Consider the following 16,577-nt stretch of genomic DNA (forward strand, 5'->3'; position numbering starts at 1 on the left):
TGGATTGTCAACTTTTGAAAATAGATCATGATGGTTTCAGTTTTACTCAGCGTATAACTGAGATTTGAAGCTAGGTGTTCTGAGCAGAAGTCCAACACTTAGACATCATTATGTAGTGATGGATAGACTCTTAATTTGGAGATCCAGGTTTTATTCCCCACCTCCACATGAAACCAGCTGGGTGACTATGGGCAGTCACAGTTCTTTTACAGCTCCCTCAGCCCCAACTACCTCACAGGGTGTCTGTTGTGACAGAAAGGAAGAGAAGGTGATTGTAAGCTGCTGTGAGACTCCCAAGTGAAGGGCAGGGTATAAATCCTCCTCCTCTTCCATTTCTACTTCTTCTTTTTCCCAGAGCTGTTGAGACTTGATAGAGCAAATTATCACCACAGACTAAAATTATATTCATTCACAAAAGACTGCCTTTGAACACAGGGGCTTCTTCCACACTATGACACGTTTGCTCTGTTCAGTCATTCCTTTTCCACAATCACCTCAAAGTGAAATTGCCAATGTGCTTGCAGCACTTCATATAATGCAATATTCTACATAAATATCCAGCAATGCCATTCTCCACAGAGAAGGTACTACAACATGGTAACTTGGAAGTAAGTCCTATTCAGCAAAGGTTCCATTTATCTCTTCAATTTTCCTTTCATTCCTTTGTCTGAAGTCTAATTAGTCATTTCCTGTAGCTGTGGCAATCTTAAATCAATGTTTAATTATCAGTTCTTGTTCCCTGGCCATGGGTGAGGGGGTGAGGAGCTTAAATTCTGCTTTTTACTTCACACGTTTATATTTGTGTGTGTGAATGCACGTAAACTTGTATCCTACCACTCCATTCAGCTAAGTGCAGAGCCTTTCTCTGTCAAAAGTAGGCTTTCCACCTTATCATCGGCAACTGTTGTGACATCACTTCCGGTTTGCATCTGGACGTGATATCATGATGTTTTAGGAATTCTCTCATATCTATGTTTTATGCCATTGTGATGTCACTTACCGCTCCTGCCCTTTACCCCCACTGCAGCAAAGAGGCCTAGTGGGGCCCACAGCCCAAGGGTGGTTTGCTCACCACCCTTGAGGGGAGGATGATAGCCCTCGATACAAGGAGCCTTACTCCCGTGGAACAGATTCTTTCTCCAGAGGAAGGCTCTGTGCTTGGCTGAGTAGAGTGGCAAAAAAGAACTCTCCATTGTAATTTCATGGAAGTCCTGTAATAGTCATTAAAACATACTCAATTAATAAGGAGAGTAGCTTTGGCTACAAAGCGCTTAACTCCTTCCCACCCCCACCCCAAGAACTAATGATTAACACTTGACTTTTAATATAGCCAGCTGAAGAGGATAGATAGTACTTAATTCCAGTGAAGAATGGAGGGAAATTCAAAGGAGCAAAAGCCCCTAGAAACCCCAATAAGTGCTTTGACACTCTACACTGGACATCCTGGAGTTACAATTGTTTATTATGATGGGTTTTTTTAATCACCACAAATCAGAGCTGAAAAAAAGATGGAAGGGCAACGAGGAGTACACTGGAATGCAATGAACTGCTGCTGTCTTCATGTGAATTCTCTACTAAAATTGAGTAAATGAATGATAGCCACTCCAAACGATAAATGGAAGCAATTTTTTATTTATTTATTTATTTATTTATTTATTTAATAGGCTTATATTCCGCCTTTTCCCGTTATGGGCTCAAGGCGGATCACAACATATAAAAACAGCAATAAAAACCTACATATCAAAGTTAAAACACCAGTTTAAAATTAACAGTAAAATCAATAAATAAAACACACCACCGGTGGACAGGCCACAGCATATCAATAACCAGCTGCACTGTAAGCATGATGTTACCACAACGGAGGCCAAATGATGGAATAATAGCACGCCTGCTGCCTCAGCCATAGGCCCGGCGGATCAGCTCCATCTTGCAGGTCCTACGAAATGGCAGTAATTCAGGTAGGGCCCAGATCTCCACAGGGAGCTGATTCCACCAGGCAGGGGCCAGGGCTGAAAAAGGCCCTGGCCCCGGTTGAGGCAAGTCGGACGTCCTTAGGCCCAGGGGAGGTCAGGAGTGTTGGTAGCCGATCGCAAGGACCTCTGGGCATATATGGGGAAAGGCAGTCCCTCAGGTATGTTGGTCCCCGACTGCGTAAGGCTTTAAATGTCAGTACCAGAACCTTGAAGCGGATCCAGTACTCAATAGGTAGCCAGTGCAGTTGTCCGATCACATCACATCTTTGAAGCTAAGCAACATTAGTATTTGGATGGGAGATCACCAAGGAAGTCCAGAGTTACAACGCAGAGGCAAGCAATGGCAAACCTCCTCTGAACATCTCTTGTCTTGAAAACCCTTCAGGGTCATCATAAGTCAATGATGACTTGACAGGACTTTCCACCACCACCATCAAGTGGCCTTGAGTTCCTCAAGGGAGAGAGGTGGCTAGCGAATGTTTTAAATAAATAAATAAATATGGCGAAATTGATTTGCAACTGACTTACCATGTGACTCAAGATGCCTAGAACTTAGCAGCTTTGTGGCTGCACAGAAGTGGTGGTGATGGAATTCCATTTCCTTTACCTTGTGTCGTAATAGGTGATTTTAACTACCTACAGATTGATTGGGCCAATATGTGTTCTGGTCGAGAGAAAGAGAATGAGTTTCTTGATGCTCTCAATGACTGTGCTATGGAGCAGATGGTCACAGAACCTACCAGGAGTGGGGTGATCCTGGATTTGGTCCTAAGTAATGCCCAAGACTTGGTGAGAGATGTAAAAGTGATCGCACCACTTGGGAGCAGTGACCATAACGTTATTGATTTCACCATTTGTATAAATAGAGACTTGCCCCAAAAGACCAGCACTATATAATGGTTTTAAATTAGTAATTGTAATATGCTTTTAAACTGGAAAATGTAAATTATGGTTTTATATATTTTATTGGTTTAATTGTGTAGATGATACTGTGAGCCGCCCTGAGTCCGCTTGCGGAGAGGGCAGGATATAAGTCAAATGTAATAAATAAATAAATAAATAAACCACGTTTAACTTTAAAAGGGGTAAATTCTCTGAGATGAGGAGGCATGTAAACATGTGGACAAAGGAGACCCGATAGATATTGTTTACCTTGACTTCCAGAAATCTTTTGATAAAGTTCCTCATCAAAGGCTCCTTAGTAAGCTCGAGAGTCATGGAGTAAAAGGACAGGTCCTCTTGTGGATCAAAAACTGGCTAATTAATAGGAAGAAGAGAGTGAGTATAAATGGGCATTCTTTGCAGTGGAGGATGGTAAGCAGTGGAGTGCCGCAGGGCTCAGTACTGGGTCCCATGCTCTTTAACTTGTTCATAAATGATTTGGAGTTAAGAGTAAGGAGTGAAGTGGCCAAGTTTGCGGATGGCACTAAATTGTTCAGGGTGGTGAGAACCTGAGAGGATTGTGAGGAACTCCAAAGGGATCTGTTGAGGCTGGGTGAGTGGGCGTTAATGTGGCAGATGCGGTTCAATGTGGTCAAGTGCAAAGTGATGCACATTGCGGCTAAGAATCCCAGCTACAAATACAAGTTGATGGGGTGTGAACTGGAAGAGACTGACCAAGAGAGAGATCTTGGGGTCGTGGTAGATAACTCACTGAAAATGTCAAGACAGTGTGCGATTGCAATAAAAAAGGCCAACACCATGCTGGGAATTATTAGGAAGGGAATTGAAAACAAATCGGCCAGTATCATAATGCCCCTGTATAAATCGATGGTGCGGTCTCATTTGGAATACTGTGTGCAATTCTGTGTGACACAGAGTGTTGGACTGGATGGGCCATTGGCCTGATCCAGCATGGCTTCTCTTATGTTATGGCAGTGGCAATGGGTAGGGTAGTTAATGGACATTGGATAGGTGTGGAAAGTAACTCAGCAAACTGGCACAAGCTGCTTATGAGAAACCTGAAGAGCTGGCAACTGGCAAGCAGGACACAAGCTGAACCAGTGGGCCTTTGAGCATCCCTACATGTGCCTGGAGCACAGTTTAACCAACTCTTCCCAAGCTCTGTCTAAATTTCCAGAATTGGCCCTGTGTCACGCCAGATGGCCTTAATGAAGACAGAAACAGAAGGGGGCAGGAGTAGGTATTAATGGTATTTTGATACTCATCAAAGGTATCGTTTGGTATTCTCCCCATTTGAAATTGAATAATGAAAAAGCTTTAGAAGAACATACAGATCACTGATCTGTCTTGATTTATGTCCAAGGGGCTTTTGACACCAAACTTTTCTTTAAAACACACTCACACATACAAATGTGGTTTTCCACTGAGTAATAAGCCTGTGAGTAGCAGGTAAAGCACTCTTTCTCTCTCTCTCCCAGCCAGTCTTTTCCAGCAGACAAGAAACAGATTTCTCAAAAAACAGATTCCAGCTGAACTGTAATATATTTTACACCGGCTATCTTCTTGAACATACATGGTGCATTTGAAGTTAGATCAGATACTCACTGGGTGTGAAATGCCCTGTGCTCTAAGGGGAGGGGAGAGCTGGTGGGAAGAAAAGGAACCAACTGGCAATGTCAAAATGAGATGAATAAGCAAACTGTCTCTTTCAAAAATATATATTGTTCAGAAGCAGCTGGGTAAACAACTTGCTTTCAAATATTCTTGATTCTGCCAGAGCAGAGATTTGGGGAGAGGGGGGGGATCGAATGTACCCCTCTAAACTCGAAAGATTTTCTCTGCCTTCTCCTCATGTGTGGGCATGCTGTAGACAGAACACAAGTGTGTTTCTGATTTTCACATAATCAAAGGAGATTCACTCTAGCTAATGACTTCTATACTAAATGCATTGCTGGACTCCTACCAAGCAGATCCCCCTTCACTTCCATCCTTTGCTAGGAAAATTTCAGCTAGGCCTGTTCTTACTGTATGTTTTACATTACTCGTTTGTTTTAATTTGCTTCATTTATAACCCACCTTGATCTCCAAGGTGGCTTATGCAATTCTCTTATCCTCCATTTTATCCTCACAACCAGGGCTTTTTTCTGAGTAGGGATGCACAGGGATGCAGTTCCAGCTGGTTTGGTGTCAGGGGGTGTGGCCTGATATGCAAATGAGTTCCTGTCAGGCTTTTCTACAAACATAGCCCTGTGTAAGACAATGGTAACATCAGGGGTGTGGCCTAATATGCAAATGAGTTCCTGCTGGACTTTTTCTACAAAAAAAGCCCTGCTCACAAAAAACCTGTGTGGCAGGTAAAGACTGAGGCTGTGATCACACACACTAAATAATGCACTTTCAAAGCATATTCCAACTGGATTTTACTATGTGAACTGGCAAAATCCAGTTGGAAAATGCATTGGAAGTGGATTGAACATGCCTTATTGTGTGGGTGTGACTGCAGCCCAAGAGCCTTTTCTGCAGGCTGGAGTTATTCTTGATTCTCTTGGGAGTCGATCCACAGCCATTGGAATTGGTTTGGGCAGGGTTGTTCGAAATGTCTGCCTCCCCCAACGTGCATTTTTACAGTTGTGGAGTCTGTTTATTTTCTTCTGTACATGAGGATTTTCAAGGGAGAATGCTGTCGTCATTAGTGTTGCTATCACTGGTGTCACAGCGCCTCCTCTTTAAAAAAAAAAAAAACTGGCCATAAAGTAGTGATAGAATGCTGTAGTGTTGTAATGATTATTTAAGCAACTTCTCTGCAGTCATAGCCAATGTTCCCTCTAAGCTGCAGTCTTGTGAGCAAAAATTCTACTTTGTGAGCTACTGGCCTTAAAGTCGTGCGCTACTGCATCAGTTAGTGTGCTCTTCAGGGGTCTTCCTTCCTGAGCTAAGACAAAAATGTGTGAGCTGGAAGCTAAAAATCTGTGAGCTAGCTCACACTAGCTCAGCATAGAGGGAACACAATTCATAGCTTTATTTTTTAAAAAGTAAAAGTAAGTCTCTAGCCCAGAGATGTCGAACTCATTTGTAAGGAGGGATGGCGGATCTGACATAAATGAGACCTTGTTGGGCCAGGCCATGTGTGTCATAAAATGGAATGCCAGGTAGCAGAGATAGAAACTTTATAAAGGAAACAGACAACACAATTAAAAAATTAAATTACTGTCTTGTGGGGAAGAGAGGTGGTTTAATGATGGTAACAGTCCAGTTATTGACAAATGGGGTGGAAGTGGGTGGGACAAAGAAAACTGATAGAAACATTACATACTTGGAAAAGGCCTATTCAGATTTGGCTTCCATAAAAACATTAGGGTAAAAGCGATCACAAGAGAACTGGGAGGGGAAAGGTGGGGAGAAACAAAGTGAAAACTTAAGGCATAAAAATGTGTGTGGAAATCCGGGGATAAATTAATGCAGTATGGGACCAAACCCAATCAAGCAAAAAAAGAAGTGCAGAAAAGCAAAGCGGAAATTTGAACCAGGTTCTCTCAAATTGTAGTCCAAAACTTTAATCAATACATCACACAGGCTCTCTCTTCAGAAATGGTTAGGAGATCCAATGTCTAATTATTTATTTAAGACATTTCTAAGCCCCTTTTCCACCTAAAGAGTATCCCAAAGGCAGAAAAACTAAAAACAGTATAGCATTTCAACATTAAAACAACATTAAAGTAAGGTATATAGAAAACAATTGCATTAAAACACTTAAACAGTATAAACCAGGGGTGTTAAACATGTGGCCCGGGGGCCAAATCAGGCCCCTGGAAGGCTCCTATCAGGGCCCCAAGCAACTGGCTGTCATCTGCTTCCTTCTCCTTCTCTCTTGCTTCCTTCTGCATAACAGCTTGCTTTGCAAGGTTTGCTCAACCATACAGAAACTACAGAGCAAAAATTCTATTTTCTCAATTGGCTGAGGCTCCTCCCTTGGGAAGGAAGGGGGGGGGAGGCAGATCTTGTTTTTCCAGGCTCTCTCAATCGCACAGCAGAACTACTGAGCCAAGCCTCTCTTCCTTCTATTGGCTGAAGTCCCTCTCCTTCCTGGTCCCTTGGAGAAGGAAGGAAAGAGCCAGAGCTTCCTTCGCCCAGTTTCCTGAATCCCTTGGGAGAGATACAAAGAAAGCACCTTTAAGACAAATGAGTGTTAATGTTTTAAGCACATTTTAAGGGTTTTTTTTTAAAATATTTAATTGTGTTTCTCTGAGTCCTTTATAAAACTTATATCTCTGCTACCTTATCTTAAATAAGTATACACATGGCCTGGCCCAACAAGGCCCAGCCCAACCTGACATGGCCCAGCCCAACAAGATCTCCTTTAGGTCAGAGCTGGCCCTCATAACAAATGAGTTCAACATCCCTGGTATAAATAGTGCTTTTTTGTAGGAAGGAAGGAAGGAAGGAAGGAAGGAAGGAAGGAAGGAAGGAAGGCGGTAATTTATATATAAGATTGTGCCAATTTCTATCAAATTCCCGCCTTAGGTCTTGAGAAAGCTCGAAAAAGAAGTCCTGGCATAAGAACATAAGAGAAGCCATGTTGGATCAGGCCAATCGCCCATCCAGTCCAACAATCTATGTCACACAGTGCCCAAAAAATTATTTATATTTTTATATATATATATATATATATATATATATATATATATATATACACACACACACACACACACACTGTGGCACTCAGTATTATTGAGTACTATCATAAAAAACACACCTTCTAGACCAAACTAAAAGGGTTGCCAGCCTCCAGGTGGTACCTTGAGATCTCCCACTATTACAGCTGATCTTCAGATAATCATGATCAGTCCCCCTAGAAAAATGGCTGCTTTAGAAAAAGGATTCATTATACCCAGGAGATGTCCCTGCCTTCCCCAAACCCCATCCTCCCCAAGTTCCACCCTTCCATTTCCTGCAAATCTCCAGGTGCTTCATGATCCAGAGCTGGCAATCCTATAAACAAAGCACAATAATGAAGCAGAGATTTAACTAAAATTATGGAAATAGTCCCTGTGAGGTCACTGGGACTATCAAATTATATATCTAAAAGCATGGTGGAAATGAGGAGGTGGTCATGTGAAGAGGTGAGGGTCTGCAGCAAGCCAGTAACTAGGGCGGGGTGAGGGAATGAAATGGCCTGCCTAGAACACTGATTCGTTCTATTTCAGAATATTTTGGAAAATGGGCTTTCCAGCTTAAGAACATAAGAATAGCCCTGCTGGATCAAACCAGTGCTGCATCCTGCCTCACACCACAGCCAACCACTTGCGCCGGATGGCCAACAAACAGAGCACAGAGGCCGAGGCTTTCCCCTGATATTGCCTCCAAGTACAGATAATCAGAGGCTTTCTATCTTTGAAGAAGATGACTGCAGATTTATACCTCGCCCTTTTCTCTGAATCAGACACCTTGTGAGGTGAGTGGGGCTGAGAGAGCTCTCACAGCAGCTGCCCTTTCAAGGACAACTCCTGCAAGAGCTATGGCTAACCCAAGGCCATTCCAGCAGCTGTAAGTGAAGGAGTGGGGAATCAAACCCAGTTCTCCCAGATAAGAGTCTGCACACTTAACCACTACACCAAACTGGCTCTCTTTGAATATGAAGGTTCCCTTTATTCACCAAGGCTCATAGGCACCAATGGACCTGTTCCCCATAAATCTGTCTAATCCCCATTGTTTGGACAATATATCCGCAAGCACACCATCACTGCCACCACCGTTTCATATCAGAAACTTCTTTTGAAGCATCCTTTTCCTGAAAACGTTGTTCCATGTGGCAACCATGGATGGATTGCTAGTTGAGATGTCCAAAGCCCCCTGGGGTGCAGAAAACTGGTGCCTTAGTCTTCAAATGAGGGCCATTCTCAGGCCGTAACGAAAAAGGTATGAAGCAAATCCATCCTTGTTTCATGTTCTGTCAGCTATTTGCAAGGAGCTCTCCTCTCTTTCCATACGAACCCTCTAATAAGTCTTCTGTCCATTAAAAAAACCCTGTTGTCGTATTCACACCAATAAAATTCACATGCAAGGAGCACTGTTTTGTCTCTAAGCTTCTATACCATATCATCCCGCACATAACCTTAAAATTGAAATGCCATGTCATATTTTCTGCCTCCAGTAGCAAGTGTTATCTTACCTTACATTCTATTATATCATTGTATTTTCCCCATCCCGCTTGATAAGCTGTCAATATTGTTTTGGCAGAAGAAATTTCCATCTTCTGCATCAGATGATCTCCATGACCTTTAAGCAAGTTGCCGGTGAGATAATTTACTCACGTTATTGTGACAAAATAATATCTTTCCCTACTGGGTCACATGACTTGCGATCATTACACGATTCCTGAAGAACGATTAAAAATTTGCACTTTCCTTCTCTTCCCACCCTCCTTGTCTGGAAGGGGGGGATAAGAATTAACACATTCCTTATCATGCTTTTCCATTGTAAAGAAGGGGAATTAAAAGGTAGTTCTTTGTTTAGGAAACTCTTTAACTCAGTCAATCATCCCATGATCTAGCCTCCTTTATTTAAAAAGTAAAACAAAATTTATTTATTTGTATGTTCACTGCTCAGCCTTTCGCAGCTAATGTTTTAATACAATTTTTTTTAAGCGTCTTGTATTAGCAGAAGGAGGCAATCACAAATATCAAGCTTTCTGGCATCTTTTGGCTCTCTGTGCATAACAAAAATGTCAAACAGATTTTAATGAAAGGCTGCGTGCTTGTGGGCTATTCACAGTCTGACATGGAATTCTAATTTTCAGATGTCTCTTAGCCTTACTGTTTTTAACGCTCAAACGTTTGCAGTTTGGAATACTTTACGGAAGACGGAAGGGATTGGATCTACGGCCATACGGATATTTTAGTATTCCTGAATTACTCATACTAAGCTCTGTTCCAAAAACGCACACAAATTCTGAGAAGTTTGGCTTAAGAGCTAACAACTTACATCTAGCTCTAACTTACAAACTAAATTATCCATGTTATCCAAAGAGCTTGGACTCTCCCTCTGTTTTTCTATTCCTTTGTTTATAAAAAATGGTAAACCATAAACAAGCAAGATTCTCAAAGGCCTGTCGTCTTCAAAGAACTTTCACTTAGCAGAGATTTCTAAAGTCTATCTCAGGCTTCCTGGAGAACTATCAGTCCAAGATCACTTGATATACTGGCTGAAATCCAAAGCTGTACTTTAAGCATGACTAAAAGCTTTGGGTATATCTGTGGGATTTTACTCCTCCTCGAAATAATTGAGCCCTGTGTCATATCACAGCCTGCTTTCGACGTTCCCTGATGTTAAAATGCTATACCAAATTGGGTACCCCTAAACCCGTCGTTCAAGCATGAACCAGCCAGTTTGTGGTTCATTTTGAACCTGTTCAGTTGGTTGCATCATTCCTGAACCCCCCAAATAACCCTTTTTATTATATGTAGGTTCGGGTGGTTTGTTTTTGCAGTTCATTCTACAGACACCCTGGTGCCAATTCAATCAATTCCTAGGCAACGCTAGGGGTGGACTTGTGGAGAGCCCTAGAAATATCCAAAGCAGTTGTCCATAACTTGATTGGCAGCTCTGCAAGCCAACCACAGAGCTCCCATTCTGGTCTATGGGAGCAGATTATATACCTGTATAATATCACATCCTGACTCAGCTCCTTTCACTTTGCATCACAAAGAGAAAAAAATTGTTGTAAGACCAGAAGACGAATTGTTTGCTGTGTGGCTAATTTAAGGGAGGTTTTGAGAGACTCCTCCCCCCATCCACACAGTGGGACAATTTTTAAAATATCTCTCCTGGCTAGGAAAGTATTCCTTGATGTGGTTTCAGGGACTGAACCTGAAGCTAGAGCTGAGCTTTCCTGGGGGCACCTACTTTGGGAGAGCTATAACTTGGACATCCCATATCCAATCTTTGCCAAACTTGGAGGGTCGGTGGAGGAGAACCTGCTGAAGACTCCCTGTGAGTGTGACATCTCTAACTCATGAGGGGGCTGTTTTACCACATCCCAAACCAATTGAACCAAATGAACCATGAACCAATTCAGGAAACAGAAAAGTTCATGTAAGTTTCGTGTAAACATACGAAGCATGAACCAACATGAACCACTATTTCCCCAGTTCGTGCCCATCCCTACACACCAGCATTGCAAGCACAATGGTGTCACTTCCAGGAAAACCCAGAAGAAATGGCAGTAGCTTTAGGAATTGCAGAAAATTGTTTTTTACCACAGACTTTCTGGTGATTCCTAGAGCTACTGCTGCCACCTCTGGGTTTTTCCAGGAAGTGATATCATCACATTTATGACACTGCACCCCATTATGTCCCCACCCCCAACCCTTCAACTGGGTGCCAGGATTGTCCTAGCAATTCTACAAGCATGAGTTATAGGATCGCTTCCATTCCTGTATCAATTGTGCCTGTTCCCATCTATGGCATGTGTGGAGACGAGGCTTCAGTCTTCCCTCCTGTATTGTCTTCCTGACCTGAAATCGTCCTGGAGGACAGTCAGGGCGTTTTGTTTTGTTTTTTGTAGTAGGAACACCCCCCCCCCCCGATGTAACCAATCCTCCTGGAGCTTACAGAGTCAGTTTGGTGTAGTGGTTAAGCGTGAGGACTCTTATCCAGGAGAACCGGGTTTGATTCCCCACTCCTCCACTTACAGTTGCTGGAATGGCCTTGGGTTAGCCATAGGTATTGCAGAAGTTGTCCTTGAAAGGGCAGCTGCTGTGAGAGCCCTCTCAGCCCCACCCACCTCACAGAGTGTCTGTTGTGTGGGGAGAAGATATAGGAGATTGTAAGCTGCTCTGAGTCTCTGATTCAGAGAGAAGGGCAGGGTATAAATCTGCAGTCTTCTTCTTCTTCTGGAGGCCCTGTACTAAGAGCCCTGTAAGCTCTTGGAGGATTGGCTACATCAGGGGAGTGTGGTCTAATATGTAAAGGAGTTCCTGCTGTTTAAAAAAAATCCCTGAGGACAGCTATTTGGTTAACTGGTTTTTTCCCCAATGGGGTAGATGAGCACCCCACCCTGACCATTTCGGGTGCAGGAAATGCCATAGGAAGGAAGACTGAAGCCCCTTCTATGCACATGATAAAGTAGTAATCTGAAGCTGGCACCATACATGAGAACTGAGGAGAACTCACAACTCACATTTGAATGTTACCAGGACACAGGGTGGGGTTTCTGGACTCAATCTATCTGTAAAGGGGCATAGCACAGGCCAGTTCTCCCAGACGAGCCCAGGTTCCTTGGATCATGCTATACGGCAGGGGTGGCCAAACTGTGGCTCGGGAGCCACATGTAGCTCTTTCACATATATTGTGTGGCTCTCAAAGCCCCACAACCCACTGCCCCATTAGCAAACTTGCAGAAGGTATTTCTCTCTTTAAAATCATTTCTCCAAGCCAAGCCAGCTTGGAGAATGCATTTAAGGTTGTTTTCTTTCTACCTCCTCCTTTCACATCTATTTTCCTTCCTTCCGCTCTCAAACATCTGACGTTCATGTCTTGCGACTCTCAGTCATCTGATATTTATTCTATGTGGCTCTTATCTTAAGCAAGTTTGGCCACCCCCACTATAAAGAATAGATTTGGACTAGATCAGCTTCGGTCTCCCTTCAAGCTTTGTAGATCAAGATGAATTATTTGCTACTTTTGAAGACCAGGTGGATCGTCATTGAACATTGATCCAAATCAGCATTTCTGAATATTCTGTCCCATTTCCAGTTGGATATCTAGAACCGAGGCTTTTAAATTTAGTATACAATTTTATTCTGAGGCAGTTTGATGGTTTGCATCTTGAGCAAAAATGCACTCCACAAACTGCCCCAAAGAGCACAGATCAATGCGATGCCCTATTGACAAAACTTCCGCTGTAATGCGTATATTTTTTGCCTTTTTATTGTGTTCATGTATGTTGATTCATAGCAGATTTGTCAATAAAAAAAACTGCACAAAGTCTTTACGCTGTAAATGTCACCTAAAATTATGACTACGATAACAATTTTTATGTGTATGGGGGGTCTTCTCTGGTAGGCTATGGCTCTATAAAGAGGCAAAGAGATTCTGCTGACCTACATAACATTGCCCTAAGATTACGCTACTCATTGATTTATGCTAAACATACATAATAATGGGCAACATATTTAAATGCAATGAAATTATGTGTAAGAATGCTTGCCATACTGTACTGAATTGTCTGAGAATATAAGTGTGTCAAGGCCATCACAAGTTACCTGGGTTTAGACTGAAATGGTTACCTCTCAAAAAAGGTATTACTCAGTTCAAGGTTCTGAACTTAAAGGTTTTGACCTTTAAGGCCTTCAGCAGGCTGGGACCAACATATCTGTGGGACCATCTTCTCTGGTAAGCCCCTGGAAGAGCGCTGTGGTTTACTAAAATCCAGGGCTTTTTTGTAGGAAAAGCAGACCGAGAACTCATTTGCATATTAGGCCACACCCCTGGACATCACCATTGTTTCACACAGGGCTTTTTGTAGAAAAAGCCCAGCAGGAACTCATTTCATATTAGGCCACATCCCTTGATACCAAGCCAGCCAGGACTGCATTCCTGTGCGTTCTTGCTAAAAAAAAAAAAAAAAAAGCCCTGCTAACAGCAACTTACTGGTGATTCCTGGCCCTAGGGAGGTCCAGCTTTCCTCAAACAAGGCCAGGACTTTTTGGTCCGAGCTCCAGCCTGGTGGAACTCTCTGCCAAATTACATCAGGGCCCTGTAGGATCTTATGCAATTCTGCAGGGCCTGTATGGCAGAGACATTTCACCAGGCCTTTGGTTGAGGGCAGCAATTGTTAATTTTGGCATTTCTGCCTTTCTTAACAACCCCCATGCTTTGTAAGTTTTTCCTCCCCCCACCCAACCTGTATGACATCCCAGTAGTCCAGACTGTGCAAAAATGTTTTACTCATACTATGCCATTTGGGATTGTTTTAATGCTATATATTGTGATGTTCTTAGTTGATGTATTATTTTATCATATATAATGTACATTGCTCAGAGCTCGGCTTGCTGGGATTGTGTGATTAATGAAATCCTAATAACAACAACATTGCCCTCAAAAAACGCTATTCAAAACACGATTCAAGCTGAGAAATGAATACAGAAATCTCATTTTTAACAAGTTAGATTTTGCTGCATGGAAGTCAAATTTCACAGACAAATGCAAGCTTTGAGAATGAATTTTGGTTTTTAAGAAGTAAAAGGCCACTTTAAATCAAAGTTGAATACTCAGTCAGACCCCAAGTGTTGTGGGATATGAAGGAATCCCCTCTTCAGGGAGATTCTTCTGTCTTCCATGGTCATTGTCTTTGTCCAGCAGGTGACAACTTTTCTTTTTTGTCTGGTGTGCCCCCAGTAAACTAGTGTTTTCCATTGCCTGCCTCTATATCTTGGCCCTGGTTCTCCTTGGTGGTTTCCCATCCAAATAGTAGTAACCAGGATCAGCAATGCTTTGCTTCTGAGATCTGACAAGATTGGGCTAGCCTGGGCTATTCAAGTCAGTGTGTGCGTGTGTGTTTTAATACCTTGCAGCTGGCCACTTTGGGGACCCTATTAGAGTAGAAAGGTGGCATATAAATGTCCTACGTAAATAAAAATTATTGTTGAAGTTCAAGGTCCCCCCCCCAAATGTCTAATATCTGTGTTTTTTCAACAAGTGGGATGAATCTGGTGATATGAGAGTATTGATAGTCTCAGATGGCTGGATTGAAAAAAATTAAAGTGATGGGAGAGAAGTTTAAAAGGAGCGGTGTGAGGTTCAGTTCCCTGCTGGTATTGATTTAAAGAGGGGTAAGAGAGGAGGCAAACAACAGTATCCTCAGTGCAAAAAAAAAAAAAAAAGGATATCAGTGCTCCATGCAAACAAAATAAAAGGGTGGGATTGTCAGTGTGGGATGAATTTGACTTAAGTACCAGTTTTTTGTAGCAAGAACTCCTTTGTATATTAAGCCACACACCCCTAAGGTAGCCAATCCTCCAAGAGCTTACAGGGCTCCTAATACATCTTATGCCCTGGACATAAGATGTAAAAAGAGAGAGACTGGGATGGGAAGCCTAAAGCTCTGAAAACATTTTTCCTTTAAAACTTTAGTGAACAAAATTGGAAGGGGGGCATTTTGGCAGTTTCTGGAAGCCTAACAGTAAAATGGTGGCTGAGCCACGTAGACCTTCTGTGAACTACTGAACTTAAAAATCACTTGGGATCAATCCATTTGGAGGATAGAGTGCAATCCACACAGGACAGGCTTTAAAAAACTGCCAATATCATAACCAGTGTGCAGGATCAAATTAGAGAATCACAAACCATGCAAATGTGAAAGTAACGCAGGAAATTAGTGCTAGGGCATAAGCAAAAATACCCAACAGGGTTTTTTTTTTCTCAGTTTAGTGTCACAAGACTAAAAAAATCTCTCCAGAGCTTCTGCCAGAGGACTTTTCCTTCATACAAACTGCAGCCCTGTGCAAAGTGTGGTGGAGCTGCAGCTGACTTTGCCCAGACACACACACACATAAACATGTTACCAGGGGTGGAATTCTAGCAGGAGCTCCTTTGCATATTAGGCCACACACCCCTGATGTAGCCAATCCCCCAAGAGTTTACAGAGTTCTTTTTTGTCAGCTCTTGGAGGATTGGCTACATCAGGGGTCTGTGGCCTAATATGCAAAAGAATTCCTGCTAGTATTCCACCCCTGCATGTCACCAATGACCACAGTTTACAATGGCAGTATCAGTTGGTTCTACCATGCATTCTGTGCACAAGAATACCCTAAGAACATAAGAGAAGCCATGTTGGATCAGGCCAATGACCCATCCAGTCCAACACTCTGTCACACAGTAGCCAAAAAACCCAGGTGCCATCACAAGGTCCGCTAGTGGGGCCAGGACACTGGAAGCCCTCCCACTGTGGCCCCCCCAGCACCAAGAATATTTATTTATTTTATTGGATTTATATCCTGCCCTCCCCGTCAAAGCAGGCTCAGGGCAGCTCACAACAGTAAAAACATTTACAGGTTAAACATTAACTAATTCAAATCTTACAATAAAACAATTAAAACATTTTTAAAACAGTTGGTGCTAATAACAATAATACAGTAATTTCAGTCTTCTTGAGTACCCTCATACGTGGCTATCCATTAAAAGCAAGTTGAAATAAAGCTGTCTTACAAGCCTTGCGGAACTGGACAAAGTCCCGCAAGGTTATTGCTTCTTCTGGCAGTTGGTTCCACCAATAGGGGGCCGCTATAAAGAAGGCTCTCTCCCGAGTGATCTTCAGTCTTGCCTCCCTCAGGACAGAGCATCACTTGCCCCAGACAGATAGTTCCATCTATACCTTGTCGCTAACAGCCACTGATAGACCTCTGTTCCATATGTTTATCCAATCCCCTCTTGAATCCATATGAACACAGAAATCCTGGCTTAATTCTACCTTGTTCTCCAGCACCACCCTTACATAGTTCGTTGCTACAGGGATGCCTGGCTAGTTAAAACGTGATGAAACCAGTACCACTGAGGCAAAACTGTGAACCAAATCCTGCTTTCCTAAACTAACTGTAATTAAAATAAACCACATCTGCTGTAGAATCCCATGATATCGCAAACTTGCGGCAGCTGGATACAAAGAAAAATTCCCAGGACTTCTTTTTCATATTTGTCTGGTGG

General features: G+C 42.6%; 1 protein-coding gene across 1 annotated transcript in view; it reads right to left on the minus strand.

Annotated features, from left to right (window-relative positions):
• Positions 1-4,689: 4,689 nt before the first annotated feature.
• URI1 (URI1 prefoldin like chaperone) overlaps positions 4,690-16,577 on the minus strand; it is a 113,011-nt gene continuing 101,123 nt past the window's right edge. Inside the window, exon 12 of the mRNA XM_060253974.1 lies at positions 4,690-4,699. The gene's annotated coding sequence lies outside the window, so the exon portion shown is untranslated. The remainder of the gene's footprint in view (positions 4,700-16,577) is intronic.

Source organism: Heteronotia binoei, chromosome 14 (genome assembly GCF_032191835.1).
Source record: "Heteronotia binoei isolate CCM8104 ecotype False Entrance Well chromosome 14, APGP_CSIRO_Hbin_v1, whole genome shotgun sequence".
Classification (NCBI taxonomy): domain Eukaryota; kingdom Metazoa; phylum Chordata; class Lepidosauria; order Squamata; family Gekkonidae; genus Heteronotia; species Heteronotia binoei.